Below are 20,869 nucleotides of genomic sequence, written 5' to 3' on the forward strand. Positions count from 1 at the left end.
TGTTGGCTTATGCAGAGGGAGAGGACGAGTATGGAGGACGCAGTTTTTTGACATGTTTTGGTCTCCCTCTCCACTGTCATAAGAAATTGTTACGATGGGCTGTTTCCAAATGTTTAAAGGGCTCTAAATATAATGTTGGGAGACGAACACAGTGGAAAGGAATGACAATAGTTATGTTTCAAGTGCCTTGTGTAAGTTGCTCTCTTTTAAAAGAGTGCAAAAGGGGGAATTGTGGAAATTGATGTAAGGTATTATGCAGAAGAAGTGATGCAGCATATTTTTGGTATATTCATTTTAATATCACCCATATATAGGAGGTGTATTGCATCATGTTATCCCTAATATATGTGTGGGTTTATACATTCCTGTGTGTTAATAGTTGAAGGAACAAAGTACATTTTTCCTCTTAAATATAGAGAGGTTTTTTATAGATTCCTGAAACAATGTTCCCTTTTTCTTAAAAGTAGATTAGCGCAATAGTCTTTTTCTTTCACGTTTACCCTTTTATCAAAAGGGTGTTTTTAGGCTATTTTTGAAAAGGTAAAATGCAGAATTACTTGTGAGTTCTGTTTTGAGTGAAAAGATTACCCCTTTGAGTGTTTTTCTTGGTTAACCATTAATAGGCTTTGCAAATTAACAAGAGAACTGCGAGTGACATTTTCCCCAGATATAATGGTTAAATTATTCTGAAGTTAATGATGCGCATCCTGCAGGCCTTGAGAATTGAGTCACACAGTTAAGAGAGACAATGGTCCTTCTGATTCTGGGTAAGCTGACTTCGGGTGGATGGAAGTTCAGAGAGGGCCTGGGGGTATGAGGACAGTTAAGCTCTGTTGGTTAGCTGGTCCTGAGGAGGTCATGAGATGATGACTGTTAAATTCCCAACAAGTATAGAAAAACATATGACTATTGTGTGATAAGCTACATGATAAGATGTGTTTTGCTTCAAACTGAGACTGTTTGGTTCTCTGCTGGCACGCGCTGAAAACCCCAGGACTCACAACAAGATCTATAGACAAAGGGACATATATGATACATGTACTTACACATTGATGACTGTATACAGACTATCCATTAGTGATGACGGGTGACAGATGTGGCTGAGTCGATGGTCTTCAGACGAGGAGTATGGCAGCGTGCTCTGCGGTTTCAGCGTACCATACCGTAGCGCAGATTATCGCCCAGGACCTCGTTCGGGCAACGCAGAATCTGTCCGGCCTATAGAGTTCACATAATATATAGGGTCTAGTAGTAGTACTATGGATCCCTAAGCATGATAAAGACTCACTTTCTCATGCGATTTTGGTTTTCACGATGCATATATTGTGAACAGGATCAAGAAAATAACTGTATATATAAGACTATGGACTACGACATTTAGGTTGACCGTTTATTGAACACGTTGTTGCATACGCTTCCATGACAACACCACAACAACACAACTGTATCCGGTTCACACATCCCAAAACTCCCGGTGCCATCTTAAAGGCACAGTCACACCTGATGTGAGACATACATAACATTTACCCCTCCCCAAGAAACCCAATTAACTTTTAGCTATCTACTCTAGATGAACTGGGTAGACTGCCAGTCACCAGCATAGCCATGTGGATTATTCTGCCACGCAACAGACTATGCTCTGAACATTACCCCTGAGAGTCACAAGCTCACAATATAGTCTTCCAAGTATCTTGGTCTGACCCGGACACGGGCCGGATGAGCTTCAAAATGAACCACTGGCTGATTGTTCGGAGCAGAAAGAGACGCCGGACCGTGGAAACATTCAGGAGGGACTTGGAGGCCCCCGTATCCAGCAGCAGCGGGAGGCAGACCCCATCCAGCTCCACCGTGCAGCACTTTAGCCGTCGGGAGACGGCGCCCATGGAGTGGATGGTCGTCGGTGCGTGTGGCCCAGGCGTACGTGGAGGTGGGCCGTCGGCTGCAGGAACAGAGCGACAGACCCGTGCAAAATGGTTCTGTCTGCCACAGCGTTGACACCTCTGTCCCTTGGCAGGGCAGTTCGGAGCTCGACTCTGGTGCGATGATGAGCCACAATTACCACAGGGCCGGCGTGCTGCCGTACTGCAAAGTTCACATCAAAGTTGTCCTCAGGGAAAACCTCCCCGTGAGGCTCCATGGGTAGCGCCACTGTTTGAGTTAGTAGTATGGGTCTGTGGGGAAAAGAACCGGAGGAGGGAGCTAGCTGGGATGCTAAGGCTACTGCTGACTCAAGCTGGAAAGCTACCTCCACTGCTCTTGTTAAAGTGAGCTTGTCTGTCATCATTAGTAGCTTTTCTCTGAGCGTCGAGCTGTTAGTGTGCTCAGCCAGCTGATCCCGTATTAGTTCATTCTCCAGCGCCCCGAATTTACAGAGGCTGGCTAGTCCCCTCAGATCAGCCACGTAATGGTGGACGGACTCACCCGCCTGTTGCCGGCGTTGCCGAAAAACAATCCGCCGGAGCATAACATTTTGTGGGGCAGCAAAGTGTCCAGTGAGCAGTGTAACACAGTCCGAGAGTCCGAAAAATCCGCTGTCCCTCGCTGCCCAGTGAGTGTATCAGCAGGGCTTTCTTCCTGTCGTCGTTAGCTTCAGCTAGCCCCGCGGCTACTATGAACGTTTTGAAGGACTCAAGCCAGCGAACCCACGGAATCGGCGGTTCGCCCGGCAGTGCGAGGAACGGGGAGAGAGGTGAGAGTAGAGAATCCATAATCCTCGTCGCCAATGTTGTATATATAAGACTATGGACTACGACATTTAGGTTGACCGTTTATTGAACACGTTGTTGCATACGCTTCCATGACAACACCACAACAACACAACTGTTCACACATCCCAAAACTCCCGGTGCCATCTTAAAGGCACAGTCACACCGGGGGGGTATACTACGAAGCAGGATTTTCGCTTAGCCGGCTAAATTCAGGGAAAACTCCGGCTTTCCGGTCATCCGAAGCTGGTTCTCTTTTTAGCAGGCTAGATCTCCATGGTAATATATGCTAAGCAGCTAACCTGGTCGGGACCAGGTTAGGTTGCAGGCTAAGAGATAAGCCTATGAAAGCTCCGCCTATCGACCAATGAAATCTCTGTAAAATGGCGTCACCATTTGTAGATGACACTGTGGAGCTTGGAGCTCGGATTGTGAGAGGCGCTCTCAGACAGGAGAGGATTTTTAGGGAAAGAATAAACCCTTTGGCTTTCCCTGAAGAGTATTTGTATGAAAGATACAGGTTCTCATCAGAAGGGCTGACTTATCTGTGTCAGCTCCTCGAGCCATATATTGCTAATGCCACACATCGGAGTTCTGCCCTTACAGTACCGCAGACTTTATGTATCGCGTTGCGCTACTTTGCAACCGGCAGTTTTTTGTATGCCGTGGGGGATGCAGAGAATCTCAGCAAAAATGCAGTCTGCCGTGCTATACATAAGGTCGCACATGCTCTGACAGGGCTCATAGAGTCCTTTGTTGTGTTTCCTGTCACATGTCCCACGCAGACGATCAAAGAGAGATTTTACAGCATGGCAGGTAAGTGATTATATTTTTACAGTGAATGTTGTTCCTATGACGTACACCGTTGTATAATAAATGCAGCCTACTATTTCATAGGGTTTCCCAGGGTGCTTGGCTGTATCGACTGCACACACGTACCGATCTCTGCGTCCCTGGGAGAAAATGAAGGCGACTATGTCAATCGCAAATCCATCCACAGCCTCAACATTCAGGTACATCTTGCACATTCACTAGACCACACATTGAAGTCTGGGTGATTAAAGGAACTCAGATTTAAATATTCACACAGTAGGCTACGTATTTCACACTTGGACTATCTTTATCTACAACATGGGCTCATTGCAAATGAACACTGATGCTACACTGACTATGATGCTCTTTTTGTGGAAGTAGGCTTTTTAACCCCAAATGCTTTTGCAGGCCACATGTGACCACAGGGGTATAATCACCAGCCTTGTGGCAAAGTGGCCTGGGTCAGTTCATGACTCGAGGATCTTCGCAGAGTCTTCACTGTGTCACAAACTCGAGCAGGGTATGGCAACTGTACATTCTTATTGTTTTGTGCTTCTTAAACTGCCTTTTGTGTATACTTATGGAAATGTTCCTTTATCTTCAGGGCTCTTCAGTGGAGTGCTGCTCGGGGACAGGGGTTATGCCTGCCAGCCATTCCTTATGACCCCGTATCCTGACCCTGGTGAAGGGCCACAAACCAGTTTCAATGTGGCCCATGCCAAAACCAGGGTCCAGATCGAAATGACATTTGGCATACTGAAGGCCAGATTCACCTGCCTGCGGGGGCTCAGAGTGGCCCCTGAAAGAGCATGCCGGCCTGTGTTGTGCTGCACAACATTGCCACAATGAGGAAGGAGAGGGCCCCTCCTGCAGACCCCCAACCTCCTGATGTGGTAGACCCCATCACCCTGGACTACCCTACTAGCAGGGCTGTCAGAGATGCCATCTCATTGACATTTGCACAATAAAAAAAATATAACACACAGAGAGAGAGGCCTTGGGTGATTTATGTTAGAGTTTTTATTTATTTATCATCCATTCCTGAAGGAAAAAGAGAAAAAAACGTATTTTCTGGTTAACTTTTTCTGTAAAAAAGGAATTTCTCTTTTAGGTATCCTAAAACATAAAGGTCACCTGATGCACCTTTCATTTGACTTGAAAATAAATGATCGAATGTTACACAATTACCTGTCTTTCTCTGTCCAATGTCTGCACCTCCAACTTCGTTTTTTTTATTAGCAGGGCATTCAGTTATATGCGTTGGGCATTCATCTGTACAGTTTGCACTAGGGTCCTTTTGAAAAGCGCCCTCACAGAGTCTACTTCAGCCTGAACCACATATATGTTGCTTTAACATTCAAGCATGGCTCACAGCAAGAAAGCTGACCATTTTATAACGTGCCTATACTTTTACATTTAGTTTAATTAATTACCTGTCGTGTGGAGGCCCTATATGTGGAGGCCCTGGAGGTCCCAGGCTGCGGGGGAGGAAGAGTTCCTTCTTCCTACAAATTGAGCAAAGCAAATATATTTTCAATAGAGAGTAGTTATTTGTCCCATGTCCCACCACCATGTGCAAGTAATCAGAAAGAATCAATTAAAGCAACGTGTTCACACCCTCTCTATCTGTGTTAGGGCAAATTGAAAACTTCATATCATTGGTAATAAAATACTAAAGTGTACCGGCAGAGCGCTCTCCGAATACACAGACAGCGTCTCATCATCATCATTCAGGCCCTCCTGAAAAAAATAAGACATGTAAATGGTCTATGTTAGCCATATTCAGCGACCATATAGGGCGACATACCAAAGGTTACGTTACCTCTGTATGAGGTAGTTGCTCATTTTGGGGGTGCTGCAGCAACACCACGTTCTCCCCATCATCTGCAGAACAATAAAATAGACCAACATGTTACTTACTCCCACAAAAATAGATATATAACATTGTGTTTTATAGCATCCCAGCTATTTATAGATCCCTGACTCTTACCCATGAAACGGTGGTGGGAGCTGCTGCCACCACGGTTTGAAGAGACCCCCCCTTCCACCCCTACCATCAAGGGCCGACCCACATTGCTGCTGAGGGCCAGCTCCTCGGCAGGGGTGAACTCATTTGGAGGAGGGCCCCCTCCTGTCTTCCTCTGCTCGGTTTTTTTCTTGTTGGCTGCAAGAAGTGTGAAAAAATGTGACCGCTTTCCTTTACAGTTATGAAACACACACTAATTGAAGCAATACAAAACGTGTAGTTCTATTTTTAATATCTCAAAAGAGTGAAACTTACCAGATTGAATGATGTTCTTATATTTCACTTTACTTGTTCCCATGTCCTTTTCGACCCGCCGGGGTTACATCTGAAAAACGAAAACAAAATGTCATGTAGCCTACAGCTTGAATTAAAAAAAGTTCTAGAAATTAAAAGGATTACAACAATATTAGTCTTAAAATCCACTTGTGACCCTCGGTCGATGATATTATAATGAAAAAAAGGCTGCCACTCAATGATCAATTTGGTATTTTAATGACTATGTATCCAATAAACTAGATTAATTAATTAATGTGGAAGGGCCGGATTTATTTTTGTACATGACTGCCGTGCATCCATTACACTTCACTTCCAAGCTGTGCAGCTTCACTTCCAAGCTGTGCAGCTCTGCACGCTGTTGCATATATATATATAGGCCTATATATATGCGCCTACGTATTTTACTTACGCATTCACGGAGTCTGCAATATCCTGCCAATTTTGCTTGCGCCGTTTGGCAGCCACAAGTGTGCTACTTTTAGCCTGAATTATTGGTTTCAAATCCTGGTAGCGGCTCATAATGATTGTCTGCTCCTCCGCAGTGAAGTACATAGCTCTAGATTTCTCCATGTCTGTGATTGGTCGAATACTCCAGATACCACCCCTTTTATGTGAACGCGCACCTAACTAGATAGGACACGGCTGGTTTGAGCGATCCACTTGATAACCCGTGTCGCAGTACCGTTTAGCGAGAGCGCGTATGTTTTGGATTAGGCCAACCGGCTAACTCAAACATGTTAGGTTGAACCAGCTTCGCAGTATAGGCCCCTGATGTGACACATACATAACAATAACGTTTACCGTGGCCGTGTTCTCAAGCGTGTACGGATGATGATGCCGAATAGGCTCTGTGCACAAGATGGCGTCTATCAACTTCCGGCGGCTGGGTGTGAGGCCGAGTACTTCCGGTTTGAGTACAGAGTTTTGACAGTTTGACAGTTTGTTATGACACACCGAGAGCAAGAATGAGCGGATTTCGGGGTAAAGAAAAGCGATTGGCCTTCCAGCGGGTAAGAAAGTCGGCACTACATTGCTGTGTACCCCTTTGTACAAATTCGTCCCGTTATCAGAATCAGAATACCTTTATTAGTCCCACAGAGGGGACATTTGCAGTGTTACAGCAGGAAAGCTTAGTGTTGCATATCTTACATGCGTTAAAAAGTACTAAGTTATAATATAATAAACAATATGCTAAAAAAAGATAAAAAATTGCATAATTTTCAAAAATACAGATACAAATTAAATCTACAAATCTAATCCTGTTGCAGTTCTTAGAATTTAGCAGCCCGGTATTACAGTTATTAAAGATGGCATATGTATATAAAGTATATATTGCACATAAAGCACATAGTTTGACGGTATTTAACAGCAGCAAGTTACACAATGTTATAATTGGGAGATAAGTTTCCATTCATTTCGGCAAACCTGGGCAACAACGATTAAAAGATTTCTTGCTCCAAAACCAATTGTGTATTTCAAATCAAATCAAATCAAGTTTTATTTATATAGCACATTTATAAACGATTTTTGGTCGAGCCAAAGTGCTGTACATATAATAAAATTAGCCTACAGTAGAGACACTTTACAGCAAATACAACAACACAGATTGTTCAGAATATCAGTATGAGAAAAACGACACCCTCTATCCTTAGAGCCTCACATTGTACAAGGAAAAACTTCCAGAGAAAACCTACAGTTTAAGGGGAAAAAATGGGTGAAACCTCAGGGAGAGCAACAGAGGAGGGATCCCTCTCCCAGGACGGACAGACGTACAATAGATGCCGTGTGTAAATCGAAGAGATAATACATTTTACAGCATATAGACCGAATGTTAGGAAATGCATGTGTCTGTAATAAGAAGGCAAGGCAAGCTTATTTATATAGCACTTTTCAACGCAAGGCAATTCAAAGTGCTTTACAAAAAAAAATGAAAGACATTAAGCATTAAAAAAGAAAAGCTAATAAAATAAACATTAAGGAAAAATACATGGATACAAGTTACAGTGCAGTCTAAAATATGAATAGTTCAATTAAACATTACAAGAAAAAGTACATGGATAAAAGTTACAGTGCAGTTTAAGATATGAATAGTTCAATTAAAAGCAGCGACAAAAAGAAAAGTCTTCAGCCTGGATTTAAAAGTAGTAAGAGTTGCAGCGGACCTGCAGGTTTCTGGGAGTTTGTTCCAGATATTTGGAGCATAATAACTGAACGCTGCTTTACCATGTTTAGTTCTGACTCTGGGGACAGAAAGCTGACCAGTCCCTGAAGACCTGAGAGATCTGGATGGTTCATAGTTTAGCAGGAGGTCAGTAATGTATTTTGGGCCTAAACCATTCAGTGCTTTATAAACCAGCAGCAATATTTTGAAATCTATTCTTTGACACACAGGAAGCCAGTGTAAAGACTTCAGAACAGGAGTGATGTGATCCACTTTCTTAGTGTGAGTGAGGACTCGAGCAGTGGCGTTCTGAATCAGCTGCAGCTTTCTAATAGATTTTTTTAGTGAGACCTGTGAAGACACCATTGCAGTAGTCGAGTCTACTGAAGATAAAGGCATGGACAAGTTTTTCCAAATCCTGCTGTGACATTAGTCTTTTAATCCTAGATATATTCTTTAGGTGATAGTAGGCTGTTTTAATGTGACTGTTGAAACTCAGGTCAGAGTCCATGACTACACCAAGATTTCTGGCTTTATCTGTTGGTTTGAACATTGCAGACTGAAGCTCAGCGCTAACTTTTAAACGTTCTGCCTTGGCTCCAAAAACCATTACCTCAGTTTTATCTTTGTTTAATTGGAGAAAGTTCTGACACATCCAGTCATTGATTTGTTCAATGCACTTACTCAGTGTTTGAATTGGAGCATAGTCTCCTGGTGAAATTGTTACGTAAATTTGTGTGTCATCTGCATAGCTATGGTAACTTATTTTGTTGTTCTTCATTATCTGAGCCAGTGGTAGCATGTAGATGTTAAAGAGAAGAGGCCCCAAGATGGAGCCTTGAGGAACCCCACATGTCATATTTGTCAACTCAGATGTGTATTTACCTATAGAAACAAAGTTGTTTCTGTCCTTTAAGTAGGATTTAAACTAATTTAGAACTGTTTCCGAAATTCCCACCCAGTTTTCCAGTCGGTCTAGTAATATGCTGTGGTTAACAGTGTCAAACGCAGCACTGAGATCTAATAATACTAACACTGAAGTTCTGCCACTGTCTGTGTTTAAGTGGATGTCATTAAATACCTTTACAAGAGCAGTCTCAGTGCTGTGGTTTGGATGAAAGCCTGACTGGAACACATCGAAACAACTATTTAAATGCAAGAAATTACTCAACTGTTGAAAAACAACTTTTTCAATGATTTTACCTAGAAATGGCAGGTTTGATATGGGCCTGTAATTGTTCATTACTGAAGCATCTAGATTATTCTTTTTTAAGAGCGGTTTAATGACTGCAGTTTTCAGGGCCTGTGGAAAAATACCTGAGTGAAGAGATTTGTTTACTATATGAAGTAGTTCTAAGGCCATGCAGGGCAAAACATCTTTGAAAAATCCTGTTGGAATAATATCAAGGCAGCAGGAGGAGGATTTCAGAAGTTGTATAATGTCCTCTAGGTTTTTATCATTAATCTGATGGAATTGTGTCATGATGTCTGAATTGATGTTAAGTGGACACAGAGACAACACATTTGCTGTTCCTGATGCAGAGGCACTGACTGCTTGCCTGATTTTCTGAATTTTGTCAGTGAAAAAGGAGGCACAATCATTGCACGCCCTGGTGGTTAGAAATGCAGAGGCTACTGACACTGGGGGGTTAGTTAGTCTGTCGACGGTAGCAAACAAGGCACGTGCGTTGTTTTTGTTTTTGGTAATGATGTCAGAGAAGAATGATTGTCGTGCGTTTTTCAATTCCAAATTATAAAGGCCAAGTCTCTCTTTATAAATGTCAAAGTGAACCTGGAGATTTGTTTTTCGCCACCTGCGTTCAGCTTTTCGACATTCTCTTTTTTCTGTTTTAACGGTCATGGCCTTTCTCCATGGAGATATTTTCTTCCCAATCACTTCCTTTACCTTAATTGGAGCAATGGCATATATAACATTTTTAATTTTTGAATTAAAATGATCTACTAGCTCATTTACTGAGGTGTTAGCAGGGGCAAGTGTGGAAGAAAAATTCTGAGTAAACATTTCCCTAGTATTTTCAGTTAAATATCGCTTTGTGGTTACCTCTTTTTGAACACTTGTGTGAACAGAAATAGAGCTCTCAAAGAAAACACAGGAATGGTCAGAGAGTGCAACATCAGTCACCACAACCTTAGAGATATTCAGACCCTTTGAGATAATTAAGTCCAGAGTGTGCCCCTTATTGTGCGTGGGCTCCGTCACATGCTGAGTCAGTCCATAGCTATCAAGAACACAAAACAGTTATTTTGCCCCTCTGTCCTGGGGGTTGTCAACATGGATGTTAAAATCACCAACAATGACTAGACGGTCAAAGTCAATACACACTATAGACAGCAGTTCAGTAAAGTCATCAAAAAAGCTTGCACAGTATTTGGGTGGCCTCTAGATATTTAGGAACAGAGCTCGAGAGGAGCATTTCAGCTGAAGGGCCACATATTCAAAAGAATCAAAGTTTCCATACGATGTCTTCCTGCATTGAAGGGAATCATTGAACAGAATAGCAACTCCACCCCCTTTCTTATGCATTCTTTCCTGACTCATAAAACTAAAGTTGGGAGGGGTTGATTCAATAAGAACAGCTGCACTGTTATTTTGTTCAATCCAAGTTTCTGTTAAAAAAAATAAAATCAAGATTGTGCTCAGTGATAAAATCATTGATTAAAAATGTTTTTCCTGCCAAAGATAGTGTTAGTAGAACGTTGAACAGCTTAACATAGATGTAGGGTACAAAACCAGCACTTACCTAACACTGGCCAACACAAATAATTGGACCCTACATGGATTATACTAACCATTCAGTAAAGAACAGCAGCCGTCACAAGCAGTTTCTGGGGTTCCCATGAAAGCAGAGACGGTTTTCAACCTCTCATTAAGAATCTTTGATGAAAGCTGAGTTTGGGTTTAGCTAATATATTTATCATTTTACACAAGAGGGTTACAAAACGAAAATAAATCTGTAGCCCCTTCATGCTACACACACATAGCTAGCTACCAGTTGATGTGAGCAAATGTATTGTCACTATGTACAGATGTAGCACTCCAGATCAGACTCACATGGGTGTGTTCCAGTCAAAAGCCCAGCAGATTCCAGTGGCTGGGGGTGTTGCCAAATTGCTAGAGGGAGTTGCCCAATTTCCCCATTTGTTCAATTACAGGATTTAACCATGAGATGGCGCTTCATTCACAAAATACACAAAGACAACTGGGTGTTGTAGAACTTAGTCTGTTTGCAATGTTTGCAGCTCTGCAGTTGTGTGTGCTGAATACTGTAGCATTTAATCACTTATGTGTTACTGTATGGTTTTCACAAGCTACTATAATGAAAAAACATCAATGTGTTAGATCAAATAAAGTATATTGTTTGCTTTATGCAGTATATGTCTTGTAATATTGTTGGAGTGTTTTTACACAGTACAGTAGATTGAAGTAAATCAACTTATTCAGTAGTTCAAACAGCAACAGGGTGAGAGTGAAAAACAGGACACATTTATGCATCAATAATTACAACAGAGTATTTCTAAATACAAGTTGTAAAAATACTTATATGTATTTAATATTAACCCTTTGGAGTCGACCGTCACGCCGGCGTGATCAGATCACATGACCTGTTCAAGCCGGTGCTGCATAAAAACAACAGTCCGGACAACATGTCGTGTGTTTCTGTCGAAAGTACTGGCTTGAAACTATATCCCAGTCTTTGTTTCATGCAAAAAGACCCAGTAAACACGGAGATACGATGATATAAAGTTAATACATTTCAAAAGTATGAAAAATGGAAGCACATATTTGAATATCTTCGCCGTATTTGATCATTTTACGAAACGGAAAATACTGGAAACTGTAGATCCTGCTCAACAGGATGTATATGTGCATTTCTGTCGAAAGTACTGGCTTGAAACTATATGCCAGTCTTTGTTTCATGCAAAAAGACCCAATAAACACGGACATACGATGATATAAAGTTAATACAGATATATTTCAGAAGTATGAATAATGGAAACACATATTTTAATATCTTCGCCGTATTTTATCATTTTACGAAACGGAAAATACTGGAAACTGTAGATTCTGCTCAACAGGATGTATTTACCAGGGAGGGGGTGAGGTAATCAGGTAAACGGAGTGATACGAAACGAGACGAAAAGAGACGAAGAGGCAAGGCGGGAACCGAAGAGAGACGGCGGGAAATGGAAAGAGACGAAGACAGGCGGCGGGAGAGACGAAGAGAGGCGGCGGGAGAGACGAAGAGAGGCGGCGGGAGATGAAGAGAGGCGGCGGGAGACTGCGATTGAAGTAAAGTGACAGACAAACATTGAAAATGTAGATATAGTTAGAGTTTTGAAGATTCAACAATGATGAAGAGAACTCTGAACGTGAGTCAAGCTTTAAGCTTGTTTTTTTACATGGAGGAGGAGGAACCTGTGATGTTGCCCTCTGTGTCGTAGTTGACAGAAACCGCTTTGAAGCGTGGCACAGATAAAGACAGAAAAAACTGATTTTTGTACATAATGTGTATATATATATTTGTATTATATTGATAATAACACTTTTCAATCAATGTTTATTTATATAGCCCAATATCACAAATGTTACATTTGTCTCAGTGGTCTTCACAGTGTGTACAGAATATCAGTATGACAATACGACACCCTCTGTCCTTAGACCCTCACATCGTACAAGGAAAAACTTCCGGAGAAAACCCACAGTTTAAAGGGAAAAATGGGAGAAACCTCAGGGAGAGCAACAGAGGAGGGATCCCTCTCCCAGGACGGACAGACATGCAATTGATGCCGTGTGTAAATTGAAAAGATAATACATTTGCAACATAGGTAGTCCAAATGTTTGGAAATGCATGTGTGTATAATAGGAAGATGAATCGACGAGGATATCCATCCAGGACCACAGCCACGACTCACGATCCAGGGCTCGCGACACAGGACCGCAGGATCATCCATGACTCCGGATCTCGGCGTATATAGACACCAAAAAGAAAGAAATGTGGGGAAGCTGGGTTAATCGGAACATGAGAGTACACAGGTATAGACAGAGAGAAGGAAGAAGTAAAATGTCCCCCGACAAAATAAGCCTATCTCAGCAAAACTAGGGACTGAATCTAATCAGCCCTAACTATAAGCATTATCAAAAAGGAAGGTCTTAAGCGCACTCTTAAAAACGGATAGGGTGTCTGCCGCCCGAACACAAACTGGAAGCTGATTTCACAAATGTGGAGCTTGATAAGAAAAGGCTCTGGCTCCCATAGTACTTTTAGAGACTCTAGGAACAACCAACAACCCTGCATTCTTGGAACGCAATGCCCTAGTAGGACAGTAGGGTATAATGAGTTCTTTAAGGTAAGATGGCGCCTGCCCATTAAGGGCTTTGTAGGCGAGAAGAATAATTTTAAATTCTATCCTGTGTTCTATAGGGAGCCAGTGTAACGGCCCGTCCACACTACAGCGTCGACAGCTTCAATATGCCCATTCACTTTGAATGGGGTGACGTCACGTTGCCTCGCTTTTTCGCCGAACTGAATTGTGGGTAGCATAGCGGTCCGTCTCCGCCGGAGTAGCCAGCGCCAGCCAATCAAATCCCGTCTCGGAAAATCTGACAGCTCAAGCCGTAGCCAATCAAACCGCGTCTAAGCTGGGAGAGATATCCCGCCGTTCATTTCTATATTTCAAAAAAAGTTGGAGGAGAAACTAATTATCGCTGTAGCAAATCACCCGGTTTTGTATGACCAGACCCTCTTCACCTACCGGGATACAAACCAGAGGAACCAGGCATGGAGGGAGGTGGCAGAGACAGTGGGTGAAACTGGTAGGTTTTCGCCTGTTTGGGGAGTTTATATATATATTGCTCCCATAAAATCCCCGGGGGTTTTTGCTTTGTATGTCGGGGGCGGGAGATTCATGTGATTGGTTGTTGGTCGCGTTGCTTGAATAAAATCCGCAAGCTACAGACACGCCCAGCTCCAAGCTTTTTTTGAAGCTGTAGTGTGGACGCTCCGTAAGGCAGCCAGAACAGGAGTAATGTGGTCCCTTTTCCTAACTCTGGTGTTTAGAGTATGAGGTGAGGCCCCGATTAATTTATTCCGGTAAATTACTCTGACCTCACTAATTGACCCGACCGAAGTTACTGAGTCTATGTAAGTTTACTGCTTGGCTCAGATCCACCAAACGTCAACAAGATCTCACCTCTATTAACTCCCCGAAGAACCAGGTTCAATTAACTGCTGTTTCAATTCAGACAACTCTTTTTAATCTGTTTAAGCGATCCCGAAGGATTTTGGTATCAGTAAATGGGGTGTGTTCCTACCTAAACATGTGTGTGTGGCAGGGTGCAATCTTACCTTTGAAGCAGGAGAGGAGAGCACAGGTGTCCTTTAAGTTGTCCCAGTACAAAAGGTGGGATCAGTTTATTTGAAGAAAAATAGGTCCAAACCATTACAGAGTCTTTACCTTTTAACACATTATAATCATACAAAACATATCAAAATGGGGTTATATTTTTTTTTCTAAAAGAAAGACAGAGCCTACCGGGAGAGAGTATACCAGGGGTTCCCCCCCCTCTCCCCAACGAAAACCAAAAAAGCCAGTCTTTTTATGCTCAAAAAACCGGATAGAAAACCCACAAACACCTCCTCTATACCCAACCAACATATTCTATTGGCTCTGGCATAAGACACACCTTCCCAAGTTTGTGTAAAACAAAACATGACTAGACATATTCTATGACTATGACATAACCACCCTTTTGAGGCCTCAAATGTGTTTCTGCTTAAGTCCGGAGCCCCCCTCCCTGCTGTGAGAGGAGAGGAAAGAACCTGCCTACTCTCTTATCAGAGATTAGGGCATAAATCATTGTTAGGCCTTACACTCAACTAAACAAACCACTTTGTTTTGTTTATGCTGTAAATATAGAAAAACCTAAAATATGAAGCATTTTCATTGTGGGTTATACAAGAATATAATTGATTATATTTGATTATAACTAACTTTCGTTTTAAGTATTCAACATACTATGAAGCTCTCAACACCCTCTTTTGAAAACGCAAAGTTATAAAACAGCAACAACTAAAATTGTAAGCATACATACATATTCAAAAACCATCAAGAAGCATTCTCATTATGGGTTATACAAGAATATGATTGATCATATACTGTATGATTTATAATTAACTGTCGTTTTAAGTATTTACTTCATACTATGAAGTTCTCAACACCCTCTTTTTTAAAACGCAAAGTTATCAAACAGCAACAGATAAAATCGTAAAAACACATACATATTACATCCGTAAAACTTCATGCATCAATATCATGAAAAGTTCTTCAGTATGTGTAATCAGGACGACCTTTTGATGAACCTGGTGTGGATAATGCCGAAAACATAGTACCTCACTGGAATGTTCTCGTCATCACAGGTCAGGCACCCGAGTAAAAAGAGTCATGATGATCATATATTTGTACGCACCCCCACTCGGCCTGACACTTGCAGGAGCGGGGGGCCTACAGTATCTGTTGTTCCAGTGTAGACTCCTAAAACCATGTTGCTATCTGATGTAAATCCTTGACCCTGACCATGGAGGGGTTGAGGTTCCTCCCTGGATGACACCTCCAAACGAAAGCCAGATAACTCGGCCGACAGTTGTTATGGATTTTTTAGACCTCGTCAATAATCGCTCATGACTTTGTGACAAGGTCAATGAGGCCCCACACAATGATAGCACAAACGAGGAACCAGAAGCATATGAAACAGCTTAGCTGGCACTCGCTCATGACATCCTGTGTGTGCAGTGTGAGTGTGGTGCTGGTGGTGACTTGGCACGTCACTTGTTGTCGTCTGTTTCTACCGTCTCTCCTGGCCTGTGACTATGACCTTTCAGTGGCTGACGTGGACCCACGTAGTGAAGTGGACCAGTGTCAGGGGTAGGTAGGGCTGCTGCTACCTGGCGTCTGATGTCTGACCATGCAGTTATCAGGTAGTCGTCCCTTTTTGGGAAATCCACTGCGATCGGAGTGGCTCAGCGGGTAGAGATGCAGCCTGTCCCTCAGAGCTGGAAGAAACATCATCCTCCACTGGCAGGGGTACAGGTGACTCAGCCGCTGGCTCCATGCTGCACAGGTTTCCTGGGTCGAGGACTTGGCTTCACTTGAGGCATAGTTTCCCCGCTAGGGAGGTTCAAATCCTCTTGGTAGATTGCTGAGGTATTAATCTCAACAATATAGCTAAGATCAAGTATAAATCATGTCTCTGATTCATAAAAAGTTGTTTTCAGTTTAAAACTTCCCCAAGGGTTTTCTCAAGCACTGGGCCATAACTTACTCTTATCAGTTTAACGACCTGACAGCCCTGCACCTCCATGCTGTGTGAAAACCAGCAAAAGAGAAGGAGGAAGATGTGCTAAAAAAAAAACTAATTTAAATGAATACTGTTGTAGGGTGTAGGCATATAACAATTAAAATAACTGAAAAGAAAACTAATAGTGTAAAATTAAAAAACAATGAGAAAAATAATATAAAGATTATTTCCCATTTCCTCTTTGATACTGAGGTATTCTCCATTCAAGCGCCAATGATCCATATGCTAATAGACAGAGTTTCCTCTTGCCATCTTTCTTTGCATAATACTAAAGATTCTAACAGTTCTACTGCTAAATCCTTTGCATTTTGAGCTATTACTTGTTACTCAGACTTAAATTCCCTCTTTTGCTCTATAAAATATCCCTTGGCACCGAATTTACCAAGACAAATTCTAGATTATTGCGGGAAGATCCCACAAAAAGCCATCCTCTCCTGTGGAAGAAAGCACATTAACTGCCACGGGTGTGTGCAAAACATGTCATGTGATGTGACACTGATAGCATCAACAGTGGATTTGGTAGGCCGCAGTCATATTCCTATCTGGATTCTAAACTCAGTTGGCTCGGGTGAGTCCTCTCTTCTGGAGTGAAACTACGTTCCCAGAGACTGACTTCACTGTATCCAAACCTTCTGATTTAGTTTTAAGCTAACCCTTCTCTGGACTTCGCCCCTTTCTGGTCACCCATACACGATTTCTGAACTTAAACAGAAAAGGTGTGATAGTTCGATATGACCTGACCTTTGCCCTAGGTAGCTTTTCCATACATATAGGAATATATTCAGCCTTGTCAAATTGATTGGAATGTCCCAATTTGTTTTACAGTTTGTATACTCCACTCTGTGGCTGCTCTAACGCCTGATATGGTAACGACCAGATAGGTGTGAATCCCTTTATCCTGCAAGGGTGAAAAAACTTTCTTATTTTTAAAGTGAGTTACATTATCCATTCTTATTCTCTCAGTTTTTAGGAAAAACATACTTATATGTTCCACCATTTCAGCAGACACTGTGTTCCAGTTGCTCTGGTCAGAGGATAGACATGTTGATCGTGTGTGTTGTAAGTGCATTCGCAGTTTTGGTATGAGTATTTTATTGTTGAGGCAATATTTTCTCATTCGAACTAAGCCCACATGGCCTAAACTGCTGTGTAGTTCACGCACAACCTGAGGAGCTTCTTCAGGGGGTACGTGAATGCTTCTACCCTTTTTCCATATTCTAGGGAATATGGAAGTCAGGTGGTTAATTCTTCCCCGGCTTTAAGCAAGGTAAAACTTCTCTATTTCCCTGATAGTCTAATTTTATCTTATCTGTATGGCTACGGACATGATTCCACTCTAGGTACATGCCTGCCTTTAACTCTGTAATAAGACCCTCACTTGAAGGGCATGTGTAAGTGCTTCACCTTTCACATTGGTCAACTGCCTTTGTTCCCAGTTATTAAGCTCTTCTTTACCCGCTTTGTAACAATAATCAGTAACAATACGGATGTGTGTTATTTTACGTTGTTTAGCAAAAAGAAGTCCCTCAACAAATGGCCTTTACCTCAGCAGTTTGTGCTGTACCTAGTATTGCACCCTTTTGCTTGCAAAGTACTTCACCTGAATTAGTTTTCATTATAAAGGCCCAAGTGGCTGCTTGGTCACCTTTTCGCAAACTCCCCTCTGTAAACAGTGTTACCTTTGGTGCAGTGCTTTTCTTTAAGGGTTTCAATGTTTCCCTGTGTGGCTTACTTCCTGTGGTCCTAAACTCCACATCTGGATCAGACATCATGCTCTGCCATTTTCCATTCTTATTCTCTCAGTTTTTTTATATTGATATTTTTGTTCTGGTGTTAAGATACATTTTTGAATCTCCCTCTTTTCTTAACAACTGGAGCTATGTCTATTTTAGATCTGACTTGGTTAAGAGGTGATTTGTTCTTTGGTGAGAGGAACACTATTCCCCTTGTGCTGGGTGGGGGTGGGGGTGGATAGCCTGCTTACAGTCTCCAGATCTTCCTCTCTGTGCTGAGGCCATAAAAGTTATAATAATGGGTCGCCCCGTGGTCTGCTCAGATTTTCTGACCCTGTCTCTGACCCTGTGTGTTGGGTTTTTCTGCAGCACCTCAGGAGCAGAGAAAGGGGGAGATTTTATTTTTCCAAAAGTGCAAGCTCCTTCATTGAGCAGAATAGTTTAGTTGCAGGTCTCCCTTGAAAAAGAGATCTATGATCTCAATGGGACCAATCTGGTTAAATAAAGGTTTGAAATGAAAAAATGAAAATAGTTGATTTTGGTAAAGTATTTGAGCTTTAGCTTCGCAAAAAAACTTCCTCATATTAGTTTTGAAGATATTTTTTGGGGTTTGATATCTGCTGATAGTTCCCACTTAGGTTTTCTCTTAAAAGTTCATGCAAAACAACCAGTATTTGTGGGTCCACCACCTTGACTTCTGACAGTTTAATAGTCGTATTATCACTCTGTGCTAGGACGTATTCTCTTTGCCAGAGCTGCTGCTATTCCTCCTGCATGTTTTAGCTTCCTATTAGCAGGGTTCACTAACATGGTTTGTTGATCTAGTTTAAGATTTTCAATAATTGACATTTATTATTTCCAACATTCCTTTTCCCTGAATATCATGTCTAACAATGTGTTTTCTTCTAGGATTAGTAGATACTCATAAATGACATTTTCTAGCTTTTATCCCTGTAGGGTGGAGGTAGGGTCTCAGACATTATACCACCTGCTTGTGGCTCTCTGTCTCAACGGTAGTCTGACAGGAAAGTATTTAGGTCGCGGTACGCCCGTGGGTCTGGGCTAAGCTGACCAGGGCGAGCAGAAGCTCCGGAGGTTGCTTCTGTGTATCCCTCCCTGTGCGGTTGGCTCTGAGTCATTAAATTGCGTTTTAACCTCATCAGTCATTCTTTTTATTTTATTTTTTATTTTATTCAAGGGTTTTCGTTCACTCTTTTATACACATGCAAGTTTCTAGGCTTTTACTCACACCGGAGGATCAGTCCGACTATACCGTCACTTGGTTCTAGGTTCTCTTCTGGATTCAGCTAGTGCATGCGGACACCTCAGTTTAAGAGTGTTATGTATCGAGCTTCGAGCTTTTTCAACAGCATAGGTACCTTTTAGACCTATGTTATCTTTATTAAATCTCCTATTAACTCTTCCCCACGTTATGTTTTAACGCAAAAATTCAAACCGCAGCTCTTTGACAAGTCCTACCTATAAGTTTCAAAGCAATTTGGACAGATACTGAGCAGTGCTCCTACGGCTGACTTCACTAGCCACCAAACCTGTGATTAAAGGGACCACAGGGGCTTCTCAATTTGGCTAGGGGAAGAAGAACCTACTTTAGCTTCTTTAACAGACAGCAATATCCGATATAATATAACCCTCAGTCCGGTGCAATAGTATCATCTTAAATTACTACACTTTAAGTCAAGATATATATTCTAGGATTCGGGCAGGTATTTTAACAAGACTTTCAGCCTGTATTTCGCTGATTTGTACTCATCGACCTTTTTCACTAGGTCGTTTTGGTTCTTGTATTTTGACTCTGTAAAAGTATTACTTTTCACAGAGCCCCACGTTGGGCGCCATGTTTAGAGTATGAGGTGAGGCCCCGATTAATTTATTCCGGTAAATTACTCTGACCTCACTAATTGACCCGACCGAAGTTACTGAGTCTATGTAAGTTTACTGCTTGGCTCAGATCCACCAAACGTCAGCAAGATCTCACCTCTATTAACTCCCCGAAGAACCAGGTTCAATTAACTGCTGTTTCAATTCAGACAACTCTTTTTAATCTGTTTAAGCGATCCCGAAGGATTTTGGTATCAGTAAATGGGGTGTGTTCCTACCTAAACATGTGTGTGTGGCAGGGTGCAATCTTACCTTTGAAGCAGGAGAGGAGAGTACAGGTGTCCTTTAAGTTGTCCCAGTACAAAAGGTGGGATCAGTTTATTTGAAGAAAAATAGGTCCAAACCATTACAGAGTCTTTACCTTTTAACACATTATAATCATACAAAACATATCAAAATGGGGTTATATATTTTTTTTTTTCTAAAAGAAAGACAGAGCCTACCGGGAGAGAGTATACCAGGGGTTCCCCCCCCTCTCCCCAACGAAAACCAAAAAAGCCAGTCTTTTTATGCTCAAAAAAACGGATAGAAAACCCACAAACACCTCCTCTATACCCAACCAACATATTCTATTGGCTCTGGCATAAGACACACCTTCCCAAGTTTGTGTAAAACAAAACATGACTAGACATATTCTATGACTATGACATAACCACCCTTTTGAGGCCTCAAATGTGTTTCTGCTTAAGTCCGGAGCCCCCCTCCCTGCTGTGAGAGGAGAGGAAAGAACCTGCCTACTCTCTTATCAGAGATTAGGGCATAAATCATTGTTAGGCCTTACACTCAACTAAACAAACCACTTTGTTTTGTTTATGCTGTAAATATAGAAAAACCTAAAATATGAAGCATTTTCATTGTGGGTTATACAAGAATATAATT

The 20,869-nt window shown here is 41.9% G+C and overlaps 1 pseudogene; it reads left to right on the plus strand.

Annotated features, from left to right (window-relative positions):
* The first annotated feature begins 3,088 nt into the window (after window positions 1-3,088).
* On the plus strand, window positions 3,089-4,486 carry LOC117461481 (putative nuclease HARBI1; annotated as a pseudogene).
* The last annotated feature ends 16,383 nt before the right edge of the window (window positions 4,487-20,869 follow it).

This window comes from Pseudochaenichthys georgianus, chromosome 3 (genome assembly GCF_902827115.2).
Source record: "Pseudochaenichthys georgianus chromosome 3, fPseGeo1.2, whole genome shotgun sequence".
Taxonomy (NCBI): Eukaryota; Metazoa; Chordata; class Actinopteri; order Perciformes; family Channichthyidae; genus Pseudochaenichthys; species Pseudochaenichthys georgianus.